The sequence below is a fragment of the Astyanax mexicanus genome, chromosome 1 (assembly GCF_023375975.1).
Source record: "Astyanax mexicanus isolate ESR-SI-001 chromosome 1, AstMex3_surface, whole genome shotgun sequence".
Classification (NCBI taxonomy): domain Eukaryota; kingdom Metazoa; phylum Chordata; class Actinopteri; order Characiformes; family Acestrorhamphidae; genus Astyanax; species Astyanax mexicanus.
In genome coordinates, this window is record NC_064408.1 from 101,541,730 (window position 1) to 101,547,729 (window position 6,000).

Below are 6,000 nucleotides of genomic sequence, written 5' to 3' on the forward strand. Positions count from 1 at the left end.
GATCCCGGTGGCGCGGCCAATGAAAATCCAGACCGAGAGCATCTGACCAACGGTGAAGATGTTGCCATGGCAACACCAGCCTTGTGGAATACATGTCATGCATCTGAATAGCTTACACACACACACACACCAAGGAAAAAAAAGAAACACTGCACATGTGAACAGGTCATTATCACTATAATATAAAAGTGATTAATAATGTAATGTTAACGTTAAAAAAAAAAGGCATGATTCAGTATAGAACAAATTCTTTTCTATACAGAAGGCAGCCATTAGCAGCCAAGGAGCAGCAAAAATGCAGCCTCCTCTGGGAGCAGATTCTTTCTATAAAAGGCTATTTGCCACCGTCTTGTCTGAAGTAACCAGTGATGAAGCTTCTGCCTCCTTGCTCATGTTCCATTGAATTTTACAGTAGACCTGCTGTTCAGCGAGAGATAGAAACAGCATTCACAAAGAACAGATACAAACGTGTCCACAATGAATGACAAAAGTAGGTGCACCACTATGCCGAGCCTCGCACTGCGCTCTAATTAAAGTATTTACTCTTCACTGTGCTCCCAGAGGGCCAGAGCCAAGGACAGAGATGCAGCTGCATATGAAATTGGATTTCAGCCTCCAGGATGCAACTAAGGAGAGCGCCTATTTCTTCACTTATTATTATATTTTCTCATAAGCAATACATTAAATGCATTACAAATGCACAGAATAATCGGCCATTTAAATTGTTTGGACAAAAAAGGCAAAAAAAAAAGAAGCACTACTAAGCGTTTTCAGTGTTTCAGTGACCAAATCATTTTCCCCCCAAACAACTACTGACTAAAGTTATGCTGGACTTTGGTGGTTGAGACTTCCAAATGTTTAGCCTTCAATTTCTTCGAAAATCAATACAATACACATTGAGGCCATTTTATTAATACAAATGTGTTTAGTCTTTTCATTTTGGTAAGTTTCAGCTTTAGACAAAAAATAATAATATTAATTTTGGTGTACACATATCTCCTTTAAATGTACTCTATGCACTGTAACCTGCCAACCAAAGGCTAGGGAATTAGTTTCAGAGGATGAACATTTGAAGAGGCAGCAGAGGCTCATATACTGGAACAAAAGTGAAAGCACTCAATTCATGCCAGTGTTATCAACCTTTTCAAGGTGTGAAATTCACATCAGAGAGAAGTCTATTTAAAACATGATCCAGAATACAGAATGTATTGACTTTAGCTAAATAAATAAACCATATCCAAGACCGCAGCTATATTCATTTTATAACTTGACCAATGATCACCTCACATGTGTACTCTTATTTGGTACAGTGAGCACAGTAAGTAGTCTTTAGCTGTCATAAACTGATAATGTGTATAAAATTTACCGCATATACTGCATGCAGTAGTAGCAATATCTAAACAACTTAAAAGAGCTCAATCTGTTTCCCACTCCAAAGCGCTACTGGAGTCTATTTTTAGCTGATGTTATAGATTTCTCTAGTAATCGTTGTGTTCATTCATCTGCTAGTAATGCAGGGCATTACAACTAAATGCAGACCAATACAGACACCAGCACAGTGGCACCTGCTTGACATTGCCGCAATGAACCATCTATATCTAGACTAAACTTCCATGAAATATCATTAAGTAAGGCTCAACATAACTAGATAAGACTCGAACAACTGGTTTTCCTGGATATGGATCACAAGTAATTCTGGACAAAAATGCATTAGTGAATCACCAGAGTACATTCTGTGTAGTCTAAGCTTATGCTTAATGTAGGCCTGAGAAATTGTCTTAAAGTGAAACTAAAATGTGAATATAATAGATATTTTAACCACATTGTCTTGATTACTATCTAAATTTGATGCAGCTAAAAACAGTTTACAAAGCATCCCAGTGAACTCCACATTACATTGGAATCAATCAGGCTTTCTCCTTCAAGGGAAGAGCAAGCTTGTGCGTCAAATGATATGGCTATCAAATGGCTATTATTTCCTATTAATGAATCCTGTCAATCAGACTTTTCTCCACCCACGTGTGGTGGCCTGCAACTATTAGACCACACTCTAATGGGGTTCGCTGTGAACCAAGATTATGCCAGATTCAAGCCTAATACAGACATTCTGCTGTCATGATTTATTAGTATTGTTTGTGGTACGAATGTTGTAATTTTAGGAAATTCAATTGCCCTCTGCTAGTCAATCAGACACCCACCTGTTTCACAAAAGGATTAACCCCTGTTTGACCTCACAAAAGACAGACCAACAATTCACCTCATTCTTAAGCCTTTTTAGCAAATACTACACAACGAATTACAACACCAAAGAAAAAACAATGCATATGACTATATCCCAACACAAATCAAAAAAAATTTTGGTCTCGCATGCATTCTGCTTAACTGTGAATTTATCTATGAAACTATAACAAAAACAAGCCAGTAAACTACCAAATTATCAAAACACAACCAGCAGCACCACTGTTTCTGAGGAACTTGCTCTGAGGTGTGAGAGAAGCTCATCTTTGTCAAATATGGGGCCCCAAAGTGTTTAAATTCTACAACAAACTAAAAAATTACAACAGCACTACAAGCCCTAGCTCATTTTAAATATCAGCTTTGAAATATTTATTACTAACTGGTCATATTATCAGGACGACACAATGTCAACTTAATTAATGTAATTAGGACTAGTGTCGGTATATATCATGCTGTTATATCTCTAGATAGAAACGGTCTTTAAAGATCCTAAAAATCCTATGTAAAAATTTCAATACTACATAACTTAATGAACACTGACTAGTACAAATGCTAAATCAAGATATCTCTATTGTAGTCAAGACTAGCTGTAGTTTTGTACAGGTTTTAATATCTACAATTCCAGTTCTAAATAGTAAAAAACATAATAATGATGATAATAATCTAAAAAGTACAGTTTTACCAGTCAAGAATGTAAACATGTAATTGCATATAGCTACATACCTAGAAATATAATTGGAGGAGTTACTAGAAGCTAAATATGTGATTATAGATAAAAGAGAGTAGAATTCCATGTAAATAGAATGACGTAGAATTGCTGTCACCCTTGTTGTTAATGAGACCTGTCAGAACTGATTTCTTTCATTTTGTTAAGTTTTAGCTTCAGCAAACATTTTGGTGTATACGTATCTCCTAAAATGTATCATACTATAATGCACTGTAACCTGCCAACCCAAAGCTAGTGAATTAGTTTCTGCAGATGAACCTATGAAGAGGCAACAGGGGCCCATATACTGTAACAAAAGTGAAAGCACTCAATTCATGCCAGTTATTAACCTTTTCAGGGTGTGAAATTCAAATCTCAATCTGACAGACGGTGAAGCCTACTCTAAACATGATCCAGGATACAGAATATTATCATTTTGTAATTATAGATAAGAAAGATGGGAAAACTAGACTAGAAAAATTAAAGTAAGATTAGCCATGTCACCATGGTAGTTAGCTAGTTAATGTGACCAGTTAGAACGAAATTATATATATATATATATATATATATATATATATATATATATATATATATATATATATATATATATATATATATATATATATATATATATATCTTACTTTCTTGTAAAGTTACAATTTACTTTTTGGTCATTTCTGTGTACTATGTATACCTGATGCTGCTGGATGTCCAGATTTTCCTTCTGGGATCAATAAAGTATCTATCTATCTATCTATCTATCTATCTATCTATCTATCTATCTATCTAATAGTAGATTTGATAAGAAAGCTGACAGCTAAGGTGAGAGTATCTAACTACTACAGATTCTTATAGTTTTTTCCCCCAGAGTAAATACTGGTTAGCTAACCTAGCTAGCTAACCAACTAACCTAGTTAACATATTAGCTCAGCTATAACTTTGTATTAGCGGTGTGATTTTAGTCTCAAGCGGCTGGCTTCCCATGTCCGTAGCTCCTGTAGTTATCTAGCTAAACTCCTCTGAAGTGAACAGACAGAAAACAACATTAGCCAACACAACAGCTAGCTAACTTTACCTACAAAAAGTTTGTGAAAGGCGCTGGACAAACTTTGCAGAGCAGACGGGCTGTGAGTGAATAAAGCGCGGGGTGTATAGCTACAGCTGTGTGAACACAATGCTGCCAGCGCTGAGCTGAAGTGAACTCCTCCTCTTGAGAGGGAAAAAAATGTGTGCGTGTAAGCGAGTGAGTGTGAGTGTGTGTGTGTTTACCCGCTGAAATTTGGCGCCAGCGAGGTTTTGTCAGGAAGGGCAATGCGCTAATGGTACAGGGCTAGGGCAGCGGGCTTGTTTGAATCAAACCCGGGCTAAAATCACTTCCAACTCAGTGCCACATTAACCAGCACAGAGATTAACAACCCGCTGTTGTGAGGGGCTGAAAGTGCTGGCTGATTAGCCGAGCTGAGCTAATTCGTGAGAAAACTCCTGAAACATAACACAGCTAACGCTAGCCAGGCTAGTGTTGTTGCTAGGTTAACGTTAGCTAGGCTAGCTAACCTAGCAACCAACTAACGGTATTGTAGCGGTCAGCACAGCTCGGCTCAGCCCGGAGAAAGAACAGGGCTGCTGGGAAACGTGAGAAACGTGCAAAGCGTGTGAAATGTGGCTTAAAAGGAACAAACAGCACAGTCCCTGTAATGCTGAGGCTCTTTCAAACACAGTAGAGAAAAAAACAGCGACTGTAGGTTATAGCTTACTAGTCAGCTAGAGAACTAGCTAATAAAGTGAATCAATAAATCTAAGCTAGCAATCTGCAAGCGCTAGCCTAGCTTAGCATCTCACAGCTCTCTCTCACACACACACACAATCACAATAGTGGCTCTGCTCTGCTGTCCGTGTGTGTATGAGAGAGGGATGTAATATGTGTGTGTATTCGTGCAAGGCACCACGGTGTACACTCGTCAAGCACAGAGCTAAGCTAGCTAGCTAACGTTAGGATATTTACCAGGGTAGATAACCTACATAACGCTAACTGTTGCTCCCTCCGCCGCAATTTTAACGCTGGTTAAAGAGTACAGCAGTGGAGGTCAGCCCTAACACTGCCACCCAGAACATAAGGGGGGCATGTTGGCTACGGCCATAGAGAGGCGCCCCCATCCCCCATCCGCTGGCGCTCTCTCTCTCTCTCGCTCTCTCTGCGCGTCCTCCATCTTTGATACGAACTGGTTAGCTCAGCAAGCGTGTCAGCGAAAGATTTAAGGATTGTTCAAAACTCACGCAAACTCACCTTTTGCCCGCCGAAAGAGTCTCCACAGCGCGCCCCGGCGATAATTGGTCCAATTTAATGCCAGAATACGTTATGTTTTATATTGTAATTTAGACCTGAAGCGGAACCGCGCCTTTCAGGAGAGAAGCAATCCTAAACTGCCATCTGGTGGCATTTACCACCACGAAATGGCGCAACTCGAGACTAAGCTCAGCTCGCCCCCTGGTGGCCTGAGCGCGCGCCGCAGCTCCGAGCTGAGATCCAGGGGCCAGGCACAGCACGCGCAGCCCACCACCACCACACCGCGCAGCTCGGTCAGCGCAGCGCGCGCTTTTAGTGTTTTTACTAAATGTAGGCTCAGGAAATTAGCTCTGTCTGCTCTGCACACTGTAAATAGACGTATCTTCTCTCATTAAAAGTGTATTCCACCTGATTAGCAGCACTAACTTTTTTTTAAATGATTCTTTTATGTTTCTGTATATTCTGTATATATGTGTTATATTCTGTGTACACTGTAAACCCATACGTCGTTTAAACTCAAATGATTTAAGTCTGTTTTACATAAAATTGGATATTTCTAAACAATACTCAACTATTTTGAGTTAGTTGAACATTTGTGGGCACAGTTTCATTCAAACTGAGATCTTTGAGTTGAACCAACTTATAATAACTGAGTTTGTTTCTTATTGTATTGTGTTGTTGCTGCTGGATGCCTAAATTTCCTTCGGGATAAATAAAGTATCTATCTATCTATCTATCTATCTATCTATCTATCTATCTATCTATCTATCTA

General features: G+C 39.0%; 1 protein-coding gene across 1 annotated transcript in view; it reads right to left on the minus strand.

The window, feature by feature from the left end:
- The window catches only part of stag1b (stromal antigen 1b), a 28,150-nt gene extending 22,750 nt beyond the window's left edge, over nt 1-5,400 (minus strand). Inside the window, exon 1 of the mRNA XM_007232661.4 lies at nt 5,229-5,400. The gene's annotated coding sequence lies outside the window, so the exon portion shown is untranslated. The remainder of the gene's footprint in view (nt 1-5,228) is intronic.
- Between the last annotated feature and the right edge of the window lie 600 nt (nt 5,401-6,000).